Below are 15,702 nucleotides of genomic sequence, written 5' to 3'. Positions count from 1 at the left end.
GATCTGCGGGAACCAATGCCTCCTGTCACTTCTGTGGACTAACACAAGTGTCTAGAGCATGGAATGAGAAGCTCAACAGCCTACTCGAGGCACAAGATTCAAACGAGGGGCAGCAGAACCATGTCTGTACTCCAGAATTAAAAATGGACAATATCAATATACTAGAAAATAATAAGAAGAAGGAACTGGCACCCCACTAGATACAGCTTACATGTCCTTACCTGATGGACAACCACTGGATAACAACAAGGCATACATAGAAGCCAATGGAAAGTTGTTATACCTAAGTAATCTTACCAGACCTGACATTACAGCTGCAGTACGGAACTTGAGCAGAAAGGTCAACTCTCCTGATCCCTGTGACTGGAATGCTGTAACAAGGATGGCAAAGCATCTCAACAAAAGCGCAGACTTGAAGTTGACGATATCATCATGTGCAGAACCACAACTAGTGAGATCTATGGATGCAAACTGGCATGAAGTCAAGTTTGAAAAGAAATCTACAAGTGGATATTTGTTCTTTTATGGTGGAAACCTGATCAACTAGACAGCATCTGATAGCTGGATCAGCTGCAGAGGCAGAAGGCATAGCAGCCTGCAATGCCTGCAATGAACTTGAATGGATAATAGGTCTACTGAAGCAGTGGTCCCCAACCCCCGGTCTGGAGACCGGTACCGGTCCGTAGATCATTCGGTACTACGCCATGGCTCCTCCTCGTCCTCCTCCCCAGCTGTTGCCTCAGGGGCTGCCCTGCTACTCTGCCACCGGCTCACCTTTGGTGCTCTCCAGTGGCCGCCATGGCTGGGGCTCCCCCTCGGCGTGGCACTGCGCAGTTGCTGCTGGCAGCACCCCCCAGCGGGTGGCGGGAAGTCAAGGGCACCAGAGGGAAAGCAAGTGGAGCAGGGGCTCAGGCGGCGACGTCCCTCGGCAAAAAACTACCCCCCCCCCCCGGGCCTCAGTAAAATTGTCAAATGTTGACCGGTCCCCGGTGATAAAAAGGTTGGGGACCACTGTACTGAAGGACTTTATAGATGAACCTAAGACAGTCATAATGCATGAAGATAATGCAGCCTGTATTGCAATGATCAAAGGCAAGAATATGAAGAATGGGATGAAGCATGTTGTGATCAAGATAGCAATTGCAAGAGAGAAATTCAAAGAAGGACTCATTGATGTTGCGTATTGTGCTACTAATAACATGACTGCTGATGTGTTGATTAAACCATTAGATAAAAAGAGATTTGGGGATCTTAGAGATGAACTAGGATTGTTTGAAATCAGCAGCTAACTCTTGAGAAGGGGTTTGTTAGACTTTGTCTCTTAGCAAGAGCCAGCCACTTTGCTGTCTTCCTTTGCATTGTGGCACCCAATGGAAAAAAACAGGTAAAAGAAGTTAGAGAAGATAGAAAGGCACTACATCACCATGTTGGGCAAACATGAGCTCATTTTTCCCGATACGCTGCGGGTGTTGTTTGATCCATAATGCTTATGGTTTCAAGCAATACCACCCCCCAGTTCAAACAAGCACAGTCGATAGCATACAGAAAGGGACTGAGCATTTGAGAAAGGCTTGAGCCATGTTAAGTCCATTTTAATTAGGCATGGCTGAAAACTACTGGGAGGGAAGTTCTAGCACTGCCCATAGTAGATCAATCATATTGATTCCCCAAAATGCAGACCAGGTGGAGAGCATGTGTGTGCTCAGGAGATGCCAAGGTGAGTTTTGCCACTGAGAATTTCTAATTCTGATAAACAAGTCAATGCCAGAAAGCAAAAAAGACTAGTCTACGACAAAACCTCCATCCTTTTCCCCTGAATTACCTACAGCAAAGGCTGTTAAATACCTTTATGTCATATCAATGATCAAAGCTAGGAGGGAGGCACACAGGAAACCTACCTGGCAGGGGGCAAAGATGAAGGGGCCTGGCAGATTCTGAAGAAAATTGTGTGGAATCTTTGAGAGATGGGCCCCAATTGAACCTTTCCTGTGAGGTCCATTCCAGTCCTAGTAGACAATACTGACCTTGATAAATGGATGGCCTGATCTGGTACATGGCAGTTTGATGTGTTCCCCACTTCTTCATCCCTGCCAAGTGACAGTCTCAGCTTTGCCACAGCATTTCTGAAAGATTTTTGTTTGTACAAAATACAATAAAAAGGGACTGGTGCATCTTAGAAACTGGTGTGAATTTTAAAATGTAATAGCTTTCAAAGTGGGCTATAAATACATAGAATAAATGAATTAGCCAAAGGATCCAAAGATACATTCAGTGGCCATACTATGGCTGCAGAACTCCCTTTTAACAAAGAGTCACAGCAATCTATTTGTAGGAAGAGTTCTTCAGTGAACTTTCTGATTAGAGTTCACAAGCAAGCTGTAGTTTTCGTGTCTTCTCCTTCACCTTGAGACATCACGAGTAATGGTGGTGCATGCATATTAAACACCATCCTTGTTTTGAGTGGCGGCAGCAGAGCTGATTAATGGGGGCCCTCAACATCATGACACTTGCATGGCCTGGTGCTTACAGCACCATTGATCAGTCCTTCTTTAGATCCAGGTTTGGGCAATCAATTTTGCTGTCGGCAATCAATAATTATTTTACATTCAGTGCAATCCTTAATTGCAACCAGACCTGATTGCTTGGCTGCAGGAATTATTGATTGCTAACAGAAGACACATTTTGCAGACAAAATTCCCAGGATAGGTGAGGAAAAGGTAAAAAACATATGAACAGGAAATGTTACCTGCATTGCTGCGTGTCGAGAATGGATCACAGTCAGAATCAGAATCACAGAGCTGGAAGAGACCACAAAAGGTCATCCAATCCACTCCCTGACCTTCTTGGGGACTTAAAAGCCACACACTCCTGACAGGTGCTCATCCAAAGTCATCATAAAACTTCCAATGAAAGAGACTCCACCGCTCTTATGCTCCCCTGGATGGCATACAAAGCAAATAGAGATGAGATTACTAATCTGACCTGTTTACAGTGGTGATTGTGTTGATTGTGTTGATCACAAGAAGCTATGGGATGCCTTACATCAGGGGTAGTCAACCTGTGGTCCTCCAGATGTTCATGGACTGCAATTCCCATGAGCCCCTGCCAGCAAACGCATTGGAGACAAATGCTGCGAATACCATGGACAGCCAAAGTTACCAACAAGATAGTTTTAGAGAGGAACAAACCAACTGTGTCATTAGAAGGCAAGATATTATGGCTAAAGCTCACTTACTTAGGATGTATCATGCAATCAAACTTGTTAGAAAAATCATTAATGCTCGGCATGTTCAGCAGCAAAAGGAAACGTGGTCGCCAAAGGATCCGCTGGCTTGACACAATCAAAACCAATACAGGGATGACCATGAACCAATTGAAAGAAGTGGTCATTGACAGAAACGTATGGTGAAAACTTTCCTATAGAATCGCCAAGGGTTGGACACGACTGAATGGGTAACATCATCAACATCATCATCATGTTCTCATAATATAGACCTCCTCTCAAAGTCAACTTGAAGACTTCAGTTGGTGCAAAACAACACTGTTCAATTATCATCAGGGTGTCAGAACCAGGTGGTTCTGTCAATTGGTTGTGGTCTTAATGTGTAGTTTTCCATCACCCCCCCCCCCACCTCATCCTGTATATGGTTACCACCATGGGGCTTCAATGTCTAAATTGCTCAGCCTAGGGAACTGTTTTTGTATTGTAAATCATGTTGGCATTCATTGAACCATTGATCTGTAAAAGCTGTGTAATCTCCAGTTCTCACCTAAAGATCCCTGGGTTTGGACAAGGTCTATTAGCTGAGTGGAATGCTGTTTCTTTTTCATATGCATGCTTATGTTATTCAGTTTGTTATGGTTAGATGGGTCAACTGACTCTAGAGAATTTATTGTTCTTCCCTGCCTCCTACATTCTCACCTCCCCATTTGGATTCTGTCCTTGGGTTTCTTGAGTTCCCAGCGGCCTGGATGGTTTTTCCTTTGAAGCTTCCCGTATTAATTGGATCCCACCAGGGGGGGTTGGGCAAAGGGTTCTATCATCTTGATTTTCTCTGCTTTCTTGCCTGTGGTGAACATCCCTTTTTGTGTATCTATGATTATGTTGAGATGTTCTAGATGCTGAGATGGAACTAGCTCTTTTGAAAATTCAACAGGAAGCCAAAACGCTGAAGGAAGCTGATCACTGCATTGGTGTTGGCCACTGCTTGAACCTGAGATGGCGATCTTATAAGGAAGTTGTCCAAATAAGGATGGATGTGGATCAACTGTTTCCTGAGAAGTACTGTGAGATTGATCAGAATTTTGGAAAACACTCTGGGGGTCAAGAAGAGTCCGAACAGAAGTGCTCAGAATTGAAAGTGCCTGTTTTCTACACAGAATCTTAGAAACCAGTGATGGATCAGTCTGATTTGTATAGGCAAATAGACCTCTTGAAGGCCTAGGAAAGATAGGAATTTCTCTTCCTGGAGTGCCTCTATTATGGAATGCAACATTATCATGTGGAACTTCTTTGGCAAGATAGATCAGTTTAAAAATTTTAGGTCGAGGATCGCCGTCCAATCTCTGTTGCCTTTCAGAACAGTAAAGAAAATCGAGTACAGTGACTCATGAAAGATCCTCCCCTGCCACAAATTTTATTAGTCTTTAAGGTGTTACTGGACTCTTGCTCTTTTCTACTGCTATAGACAGGCTAACATGGCTACCCATCTTGATTTATTTCATTGTCAGGCCACTCAGTGCTAGTGAGTCATTCAGGATTGACGCTATGCTGCCCTCTCCTCCCTTTAAGCAAATGACAGGCAGTTACTTCCTCTCTCTCTCTCTCCCCTGCCAGCAGCAACCTTCTCTGATCTCACCATCTTTCTTTTGCCTCCTTTTGAATGTCAGCTCTCTCTTCACATTCATTATGCAGGGATCAATTCCATCTTGTGCAAAGTGAACTTTTAAAAAACCAATATGCAAAGCTCATCTCCTTGTTGGTGCTTTTTAAAATGCAGCCCTGGGCTAAAAACTGCACTTGCTTTTACAATTAGTCCTGTTTTGACCTTTTGCTGGATGGAACTGGCCATTTTAGGTGACTCTGGGTGCCTTCACAATGCTGAATTTTAAAAAGGCAAAGCATGGGATGATCAAACACTTAATCCTACCCCCCCCCATAGAACTTCATATGATAAAAGGTAAAGGTATCCCCTGTGCAAGCACCAAGTCATGTCTGACCCTTGGGGTGACGCCCTCTAGCGTTTTCATGGCAGACTCAATACGGGGTGGTTTGCCAGTGCCTTCCCCAGTCATGACCGTTTACCCCCCAGCAAGCTGGGTACTCATTTTACCGACCTCGGAAGGATGGAAGGCTGAGTCAACCTTGAGCCGGCTGCTGGAATTGAACTCCCAGCCTCATGGGCAAAGCTTTCAGACGGCTGCCTTACCACTCTGCGCCACAAGAGGCTCTACTTCATATGATATTCACCGCTTTAAGACATCAGAACTCAGGAGGGAAGTATATAAATAAAAAAGATAATAGTAATCCAGTTGAGATTCATAAAATGCAGCCTCTACTGTTGAGATATCCATCAGAGAGGAGGGAATTCTTACCTACTATAGTTGCTTTTTGCACATGAAATATGATTTGCCAGATCAATAAACAATTCAAAACCAAACCAAACCAAACCTGGAGGCTGGTGGGATATTTAACTGAAGAACATCCTGGACTTGGTTGGAGAAACTATTATCAGGTCAGATCAGCAGCTATTGATGCACCGAGATAGCATTTATGACCCAAAATATATTTACATTTCCTCCAAGGAGCTCAGGGTAGTGAATAATTCTCTCCTTCATTTTATCTTGACAACAATCTTGTAAGGTAGATAAGAATCACCCATTGAGTTTCATGTCAAGCAAAGATTTGAACCTAGATTCCCAGTCCGAGCCTACACCGTGTGGGTACTTTATGTTCCAGTCGAAAAGTAACAGTGTAGCCCTACAATAGTCACTTTGAGTTTGAGGTGGGACATAAATGTTTTACAGAAATAAATTACTACAATTAAGTCTAAAGCTGCAATTCTGCATGCACAACTAGGGGAAAAACTCCCATCAAACAAACATTGGCATGAACTAGAGTCTCTGATATCCTACCACTAACAAGGCAGGAGTCCCTGGATATTTAGCAATGTCAGCTCACATGTTAGGCAATAGCTGTCTATGGTGACCAGCAAAAGGTTCCTTCCAGCAGTGCTACCTGAGATCTTTTAACAAGGTTCCATAACCTGGCCCAGGCCTAGGGCCTTGTGTCTATGCAAAGTCTATGCAAACCACTGAGATATGAACACAAGGAGTGGTCCATTCAGGGTCTCTGCTCTTCTTTTGAACCCTTTTTAGCTCAAGATACCAAGAACTGAAACGCAAACCTTGTACATGCTGAAGCACAAAGTTGCTTTACATTGAGTTGGACCACAAACCCGCCCACTCAAAAGAGCAGTGGCCCTCCAGGAGCTGAGAGAATGGTACCAGAGAATGTTGATAGTAGGCACCAGCACTAATCCCTGGACCTTCTGCCCCCAGTCCTTGTATAAACAGAAAGAATAGTTTTCAAGCTGGCGATGGCAAAAACTTTATTCAAACAATATACCCTACCGGAACTCAAACAATTTCGCAGGGCCTGCAAAAAGGAGCTCTTCCACCAAGCATTTAGTCAAGCCAGTTCAATAAGCCTCCAAACCATCAGACAGAAGCCCCATAAACTGCAGAAAAACAGAGTGACAGTCAGACCAAACTGTTATTTATTGGGAACTGTTGTTATTACACTGTTGAAAAAAAAATGTCATGGTTAAATACGTTTTTATATCCAAATGTTTCACTGTACTGTATTGTCATGAGAGTTATAATGTAAACCGTGCTGAGCTGAAAGGCAGGGCGGCATATAAATATAAATAAATAAGTCATGATCTTATATTTCTAAAGGCGGAACATAACATTTTAAACTGTAGAACCTTTGAAACGTTACCATTCTGCAACGGAGTAATTTTTAAAAACTGTATCACTGTAAATTCAGTTAAAAGTAAATTAGCTCAAAAGTTCCGCAGATACCGTCTCTCGCCCCGCCCCGCCGTCTCTCGCTGCTTACGAGTTCGCACCGCTCTCAGAACTCCATGGACTACAATTCCCATGAACCCCTGCCTGCATAGTAGCGGCAAGGCCTTCCGGTAGTTGTAGTCTATGGGCACACGGAACAGCCACCGCCTGGCCGCCCTTTCCACCCTCGCTCCCCCGCCCCCATGCTGGCGCAAGCGCAGCCGAGCTCGATTCCCGTCGTGTGGGTGACGCAAGAGGGCGGCGCGAAAGGGAACGGGGGCGGGGCTCCTGATTCCGGACTCGGGAGGACTTTTGAAAAGCTCCCGCAGCCGCCGCAGTCCCCGCCGCAGGGAGAGACGGGGAGGAGTGGCGGCTTGGCCGGTCCCCCGTGGCCCCGACACCGCGTCGCCGGCGGCCTGGGTGGCAGCGAAGGCGGCTGAGGCGACGGTGAGGAGCGGGGAAGGCGCTCGTTGCGAAGGGGGAAGGGAGGCCCGCTCTGTGTCTTCCTCCGTGATTGGCTGACGGTGGGGGGGCTTCTGGGAGGCCTTTGCGTATTGGATCAACTGCTCCCGAGGAAACGGGGTGATGCGATTGGCCGGTGATGGTCTCCAGGGGGGGGGAGGGGACGGGAGGTTGGCATCCAATCTCTCACCTCCGAATTGGGGGGGGAGAGTTTGTCTAGAATCCCCCCCTCCCCAAATTACTGCAGTTTGGAAAGTGGACTGTGGTCCCCCTCACGTGGTTGATTTTCTTGGTCTGGATGTGGAGGTGCGGTGTGGCTTTGTAGTTTTGTGCATGGTGTGTTGCCAGGGTGGCCGCTGCTAAAACGCTACTTATTATTCAAGTTTTGTTAATTGATATGCTGCATCGCGTGAGGCCTAGGCAAAAGAAAGGCCACTGTTTCCAGGAACTTGCTGTCTGAATTTGCACTTGAAATGACCGGGGTTGGGATGGAAGAAGAGAACTTGGGGTGTGTAATGGGTTTGTGTCAGCCTGGGGTCAGAATTGTGTGGTGCTATGATAGGGCAGAAATTGACATGTGTTGTGTGTGAGGCTGCTTCTAGTTGAGTCCACTTGGAAGTGTTAGTTTTGACTCTGGAGCACCCTGAGTGGCCTGAGACATAGGGATGAGATGGACGTCTATTCCCCAAACTCACCTCTTAGATCATTGGCTGACTTGTTCCTCCTAATGCCTTCCTGTCTGTGAGGCCAGGTGGATGCTTCCAGGGACTGCTCTTCTCCAATTTGGCAGTTTGCCTGCCTTACATTTGTTTGTCTACTGCCTTGTAAAAACTTTTTATACACTTCAGTAGAACAGCTGTTTCTCCTGTTCCAGACGTCTTGGGTGACCCATGATTATAGGGTGATTCTAGTTAACTGGAACATGCAGCATGTCTGTTGGTGCTGGGTTGGTGTGATGGTTGTGTTGAAGAATCTTGTATAAACTATCTTGGATATTCATTTTAATAAAAAAAAAAGTGGTGTACACTTTGTAAGCTAATATCAGTGTTGGAGCTCTTGGGAGAACACGATGTGTGAAGTATTGCCTTACCCTGCAAGTTTTGTATTGTGTATGTGTGTGGTTTTTTCTTTAAACCAACCTGTAAGCTTCTGGCTGAGCTGAGATTGGGCCTGGGGACTTCCTAGTTTAAAGTTGGCTGCAGTTCTCTGTACATGTTAAGAGCATAATTTTTTATTGTGGGCCAGCAAAAGGGAAAAGGGACCATCTTCTCTGCAAATAGATGTACTGGGGATTAAGAGAATACTTGTTTCCCCCTCAGCCCAGCTAGAGAGAAAGAGAGAGAGAAAAGTTTCTGCTGGAGTGATTCCAGAATGATGTTGGATTATAGAACTTTTCTCTCCACTTCTATTCAGTGGGTTTCTCTGCTGCCATAGATGTGTTTTCTTGTGTAATAGGAAGAAAGTTTTCCCCTCCATTTTACTGTACAGTGTTGAAGTGCGTTTGCAGTTATGCTAGAAAGTTTTGGGTTAGTTTCATGTTTGACTTGTTCTTGTTAGGTGTGTGAATGCAGAGAAAATATTGGCACTGATTCCCTGAACTCTTGTCATCTATCCTCTTTTAGACCATCTGACTACATTATCCTGCTCATGAAACATCATTGTTTTGAAAATATTTTGAAAATAAACTGGGCTATATCCTGGTTTTCTGTTAAAGTTTGGGTGTTTCATAGTAAGCACTTCTGTAATGATATTGTATTAAAAGGGCACTTCTAAAAACAGTTGTTCAGTTTCTTCTAACTAAGCTTTTAAATATTGATATGTCCCCTTATTTGCAAACTTAAGTGCAGTGCATTTATGTGAGTAGTGTACATTAACACACAGCGTTTCTAAAATAAGATTTTTAAAAGGGAAGCTGTTTGAGGTTAATTGCAAACTGATTGGATGAAAAAATCATGTCTCATGATTGTCCACTAGATTTTGTAACAGTTGAAGCCTTTTTAAAAACCATAGCTCTATTTCCCCTAAGACAATCAAGTAGATATGAAGTTAAAAGGGTGTGTGTGTATAAATCCCTTTAGTGTTTCAGGAGGGTGCACAAGGGTAGATAATGGGTCCTGCTGGAATTTTAACGGGAATCATTCTGGTGGATGCAGGAGCTGGCTCCTGTGGGCCAAAGAGAAGTCAAGATGATTGGGCAAAGCCCTCTCTCTTCTAAAATAGCTAAGTATAAATCAGCCATTCAGCTGGTGTTGCTAGCAGCACCGGCCTCTGTGCCAGTTATAAAACTCACTCCTGCAGCCTTAGTTGCCTAATTTGTTCTCCAGCTCACATGGTGTCTCTTCAGCTTCTCCTTTCATCTGTGTGCTGCAAGGTTTCCTCCATTTTCATAGGTTTTCTTCTTACATTGGTGAAAGGCTGGTTGAAACAGCTTAATGGCACAGAGGGCTGCTGTCTGCTACTGGAAAAGTAATTTTGGATTCTGAGGGACCCCTTTAAAATATTGAGGAGAGGGTGACAATAATGGTTGTGATTTCTCTAATCCTGGGCTTTCAAATTAAATGTTAGGAGGACATGAGGAACTGTAGAAAGGCAGCATAATTCTACTTTACTGGTATTTCACAAGGTTTCAGGAGCACATGCAGGCCAATTCTTTCCCCACTTCCGTATTTCCTTTGACTGACTCTCAGAAGTTCTCTGTTTTCTGTGTCATCTGGATGTATTCAGCTCTCAAATAATTTGGGCTTTCCCTCTTCCCTTTGGTTAACTTGGGGACCAACAGGATTCTAGGGGTATAAGCTTTTAAGAGTAATGGAGCTTTGAGTCTTGGAAGCTTTTACCTAGAAAACCTTGTGGGTGCAACTGAATCTCATAAATTTGTAGAAGACGCTTTTTTATGTATGGGTGGCCTGGCTTGTGTGCATTCATGACTGATGCTGAGTGGTTCCTCTTTACTATTAGGTATAGTGAAGGGCCATGGGAATGCCTAACTTGATGACTATAAGGGTGACTCTTTGCACTGATGTTTGCTGCATTATCAAGCCAAGAGATGTGCAATATTCAGATAAGTGGGCCAATAAAATTAATGATCACAGGCCAGCATCCAACCCCCCCCCCCCCCAATAAGCTGCTTTGCAAACTAAGTTCTGCAGGGCCTGCATAAGTGAGCTCTTCTGCCAGGTATTTGGTTGAGGTCAACTGGAACCAGCAACACGCACTGGGCCCCTGAAGCTCCCTCCCAGGAATCCATGTACCTGAACTGAACCATGGACCTGTTTGATTTTTATCCTGTTTAAACTGTTATCTTCTGTTATTATTATTACCATTGTTTTATTCCATTTGACACAAAAAACTAGTTCAGTGTATTGTTCTTTATATTCCGTGTGAATTGCCCTGAGCTTCAAGGGAAGGCAGTATACAAATGTAATAAATAAAGTTGATTTTCAATAGCTGCTGGACCACAGCAGACACCCTGTGAGGTAGGTGGGTTTGAGTGAGCTGCAAGAAAACTGCTGTGCACAAACAGCTCTGAGAATTGTGAATAAGTCTGGGTCATTCAGTTGGTTTACATGGAGGAGTGGGGAATCCTGTTTCTCCAGAATAGAGTCTGCCACTCTTAACCACTATACCAAGTTGGCTCTTAGTAATAAGGAGTCCCTGCAACTTGGCTCTGTATCTTACTTGGTACAGTGGCTAATTGGGAGCTGATTTGGGGTCTTAACCATCCATATTTGTGATCACCTTCTGTTTTGAAATCAAGGTAACACTTTACATTTGTAAGGATAAGACTCATAATTTGTCTGATTGGCTGTGGGGAGGAGCAATTGTCCTCTTCTGACTGAGCAATAGTGCAGCATAATTTTGGCTGTGCATATGGCTCTGTATTTCCATCTGGTTTAGGCCTAATAATTTAGGAGTTCTGTGATGACTATATATGTCACTTTCTCACCCATGTACAGGGAACTATGTGTGTACTGCCAAGGAACAATCCCTACTTCCTGTCTTGTATCCGAGATCCCCAAGCCTCAGACAGATACTGCAGAGATTGGCGACTGGAGAGCAACTGTGGCCCCTCTCAGCCCTTGGGAGCCTTTAAGTCCAAGGCCAGTGGCAAACACAGCTTCCTAGGTTTAGCTCTCCCTGTAGGAACCCTTGGATTTTCCCTGTGCTGCTTCTTTATGATGTAGGAGGAAATCTATATTCTTCTCTTTAGGGTAAAGGATGGTGAATCAATTGTAATGGAGGCTTTACAGCCTCTAAGCATGCTTAGGTTGAACGAATTACTGTCTAAATAAAAGAGGTGTTATTTCACTTGAATCCCAGACGAGGTTAATGCCCTTTATACTGATAAGGCAAGTACTCATTGTTTAGTGTATTTATTGCCTTGATCTCTGGAGCAGAAGCAAGGCCAGATTCAGGAAGGTAATGGGTATGACTTGAGTGAGCATCTGTAAATTAGTGTGTTGGGCACTAACAGCCAGAAACCAGTTCTGGGGTTCTACATTAAATCCCTCCAATTTTACTGAGGCCTGGGGGGGGGGGTAGTCTTTTGCCAAGGGACGTCACCGCCGCCTGAATCCCTGCTCCACTTGCTTTTCCGCCGGCACCCTGACTTCCTGCCACCCACTGGGGGGGGCGCTGCCAGCAGCAGCTGCGCAGTGCCACACCGAGAGGGAGCCCCAGCCATGGCAGCCACTGGAGAGTACCAAAGGTGAGCTGGCGGTAGAGTGGCAGGACAGCTCCCAAGGCAGCAGCCAGGGAGGAGGATGGGGAGGAGCTGTGGCCCAGTACCGGCTGATCCATGGACCGGGACCGGGGGGTTGGGGACCACTGAGTCCAATCCCCTGCACTATGCAGGACAATCACAAATCCTGTCATTGTAACTTGCCCTTCCATGAGCCTTTACAGAATCAGCCTCTCCGTCAGATGGCTATCTGGCCTCTGATTCAGAATTTCCAAAGATGGCGAACCCACCACCTCCTGAGGAAGCCTGTTCCACTGAGAAACAGCTTTAACTGTCAGGAACTTCTTCTGGAGGTTTAGACGGAATTTCTTTTGAATTTCATCCCATTGGATCTAGTATGTCCCTCCAGGGCAAGAGAGAACAACTCTGCTCCATCCTCTACATGGCAGCCTTTTATATACTTGAAGATTATTTATAACTTATTAAGAATATTGTTATATTGCCATATTTATGAAATTTAAAAATATAAATGTATTTGTTTTCAACAAGAAAAAATACAAATATATACCCTATAAAGCTGCAGACTGCTGCTAGTGGTGCTACTTTACCAGACTGAATCTAAGTTTCTTTCATCTGATAGGAAAAGGAGGGAAAGTTTTTAAAACAAAGAACTTATTTTTTTAGCAAACAAAGAAGATGTATTACTTGGCTAGAAGAAGCCTCATATACTCATAAGAAGATTAGCAGCATGTTTGGTTAAATATCTTAACACTGAAACTGTTGAACTCTTCAAAAGTAATACTATTGCATTTCTGTATGTTAATAGCCAAATTGGCTAAATCTGAGGATACTTGAATCTGGAGTTTGCTGGTGCCCCCGCCCCCGCCCCCGTGCAGATGGTTCCAGTTTAGTTAGCACCACATAGTTGGGCTACAGTGGAGAGGCTGCCAGAGGTAGAGAAAGGGTAAAGTACAGGTGGGTAGGTAAAGGTAAGTTGGCTGGTGGGTGAAAAGCAAGAAGCAGGAAAAGCCTATAGGAACCTTCAGGGAAGGAAAAGATGACATATTGGGAAAAGGAAAAATGACTCCTTGCAGATCCCCCTCTTATCATCTATTGCTGTAGATAATTTTGTATGGCAATCTTCATACTATGCATTGCACTGAAGCCCTAAGCGAACATCCTCCTTTTTATCCTTAGTCCTAAGTGGTAAACAGGGTTGATGGATTACATCTGTCTCCAAATTCCTCATTTCAAGGATGCATGACACCTGGGCCTTGTGCTGTTAGTAAAGATAAGAGCAGGTGAATCAAATCCAATTTGGGACCCTCCTTAATGTTCTGCACTTGTAAATTCTCCCCAATTACAAGGAATTTGGGTAAGCATGTTTTTGAGAGAGGTACTGCTCATCGTGATTCAGCAAAATACATTTCTTAGGTGAGGGAAGAATGAAATGTTACCTATCTTAAATGCCTTAAGTTATGCCTTAAGTATTAATCTCTATCTAGATTTCTAGGAAGGTGATAGTTTATTGCACCTGACCATGACTTTTCAATTTATATATACTACTGCCCTTCTGCCCAGTAAGGACACTCAGCCAGCAAGTGTGGTACTGTGGCTAGCGTGTCAGGCTATGATCCGGGGAACCCAGGTGCAGATCCTCCGCTCTGCCACAGAAGCTTGCTGGGTGACCTTTGGCCAGTCTCTTTCTCAGCCAAACTTGCTTCCCAGGGACCATTTATGCACTGGAGGTTTCATGCCAGGCTGCAGGCTGGAGTTTTAGTCGTGGCAGGTTGCCCCACCTCTTCCTGCACCCCCATGGGGGAGCATTTGTCCCAGTGTGCCTCATCCACCCCTGATTTGTGCTCCCGCACAAGAGCTGGGTTAGTGAAGTTCTCAGTGCATAAATGGTCAGGCTGGTTGTGAGATTACAAAGGACAAGGAAGAAAATACGATGTAAGGTGCTTAGGGTTCCTTTCGTTAGGAAAGCTGCGTGTAATTAACTAAATAGTATTTCCTTCACAATCAGACCTTGAACAAATGGAGAACATGCGTTCCTTTGTTGTGCTGTCACTGTGCTTGTCTCATGTGCTGCCTGGTTTTGGGCTTGCCCCACACCATACTGTGGTTTTGCCATGCTTGTTGGGGAACGTGATAGATGGCAAAAATGGTACTTGTCTCCATTGTGAGAGGACTTCAGCTGGCATGCACACCTTAGATGGGTTTCATGGCAGGGTTTAGGGTGCACAAGTGGGGGGGGCATGGTAATTCATCCTGTTGTGTATGATGAAGAATGTACAAGAATAATAAGTGGTGCTTTTGGATTCCTTTTCAGCTTCACTATTTCAGAATTAACTGGGCTGCATGTGTGTGAGCAATTGGCCAGCTAGTGTCTGTCTCTCGAGATCAGAAAGTTGTCGTTTTGGGTGTGCTGTTTTCTTAGGTTTGCATATGCAAACCTTGTCTTTTAAATTATACATATCCTCCTTTTCTATAGATCTTTTTCTTCCCCGCCCTTTTATGTCTAAATTGATAGATTACAAGACCAACAATACATTTCATGAGCTCGGTACAATATACTGATTGTGATCAAATGCATCAGAAGTGCAAGCAGGAAATTGTCCTGGCTTGTCTAAGGATAGGCCAAAATGAATATTCCTAGTACCTGTGGAAGGTATGCTTTTCTCCTTTCCCTTTGCTGTTGAACAGGCATGTTTACCAGTTGAACTTTTGTTGTTGTTTTTGAATGAATAATCCCCCCCCCACAAACACTTTTAATAGCATTTAATACTTGGTGTTTGATACAACCCAAGTAAGGCAGCTGACATGCTGTCTGAAGCTCTGACCATGAGGCTGGGAGTTCAATCCCAGCAGCCGGCTCAAGGTTGACTCAGCCTTCCATCCTTCCAAGGATGGTAAAATGAGTTCCCAGCTTGCTGGGAGGTAAAACGGTAATGACTGGGGAAGGGAATGGCAAACCACCCTGTATTGAGTCTGCCAAGAAAACGCTAGAGGGCGTCACCCCAAGGGTCAGACATGACTCAATGCTTGCACAGGGGATACCTTTACCTTTTTAAGTGTAGGTTTACCACATGGCTGAGAATTAGGCTACTGAGTTGGCAGTCTGTAGCATAATTGTATTCATAGTGGGATATTGTCTAAAGCAGGGGTAGTCAAACTGCGGCCCTCCAGATGTCCATGGACTACAATTCCCAGGAGCCCCTGCCAACATTCGCTGACAGGGGCTCCTGGGAATTGTAGTCCATGGACATCTGGAGGGCCGCAGTTTGACTACCCCTGGTCTAAAGGCTGCTGCATCAATAAAATCCCCACTTATTTGCTTGTCTACCTAACTACCCTTCAAGAGCATTAGGCGAGATGCACCAAAGTAGTTCCTAAATTTGTCATTTCTGTGGAACTGAGTTTTCCTTCAGGTTAAGGGATGGATTCCATTTCTTTCTTCCAATCAGATATCCAGCTTACATAACAGA

The 15,702-nt window shown here is 44.5% G+C and overlaps 1 protein-coding gene and 1 long non-coding RNA gene across 9 annotated transcripts in view; one reads left to right on the top strand and one right to left on the bottom strand.

The window, feature by feature from the left end:
- Positions 1-301: 301 nt before the first annotated feature.
- LOC143822449 (uncharacterized) lies at positions 302-7,354 on the bottom strand. 2 transcript variants are annotated; one of them, XR_013226156.1, is made up of 5 exons: positions 7,004-7,354; positions 6,634-6,740; positions 2,747-2,937; positions 2,025-2,123; positions 302-371 (listed from the first exon to the last, which is right to left on the bottom strand). It is a non-coding gene; the product is annotated as an uncharacterized LOC143822449 (long non-coding RNA). The 2 variants fall into 2 exon arrangements; XR_013226155.1 differs by lacking the exon at positions 302-371 and having other exon boundaries at positions 1,929-2,123.
- The window catches only part of KLHL13 (kelch like family member 13), a 68,188-nt gene continuing 59,823 nt past the window's right edge, over positions 7,338-15,702 (top strand). Inside the window, exon 1 of one of the 7 annotated variants that reach the window (XM_077307597.1) lies at positions 7,338-7,518. The gene's annotated coding sequence lies outside the window, so the exon portion shown is untranslated. Of the gene's footprint in view, positions 7,519-7,728; positions 7,840-13,565; positions 13,649-15,702 lie in introns of those variants that run through there. The other 6 variants (XM_077307595.1, XM_077307596.1, XM_077307594.1 and 3 more) reach the window with 6 other exon arrangements.

Source organism: Paroedura picta, chromosome 13, assembly GCF_049243985.1.
Source record: "Paroedura picta isolate Pp20150507F chromosome 13, Ppicta_v3.0, whole genome shotgun sequence".
Lineage (NCBI taxonomy): Eukaryota > Metazoa > Chordata > Lepidosauria > Squamata > Gekkonidae > Paroedura > Paroedura picta.
The sequence above is the reverse complement of the archived record's forward strand: the minus strand, read 5'-3'. Positions and strand labels throughout refer to the sequence as shown.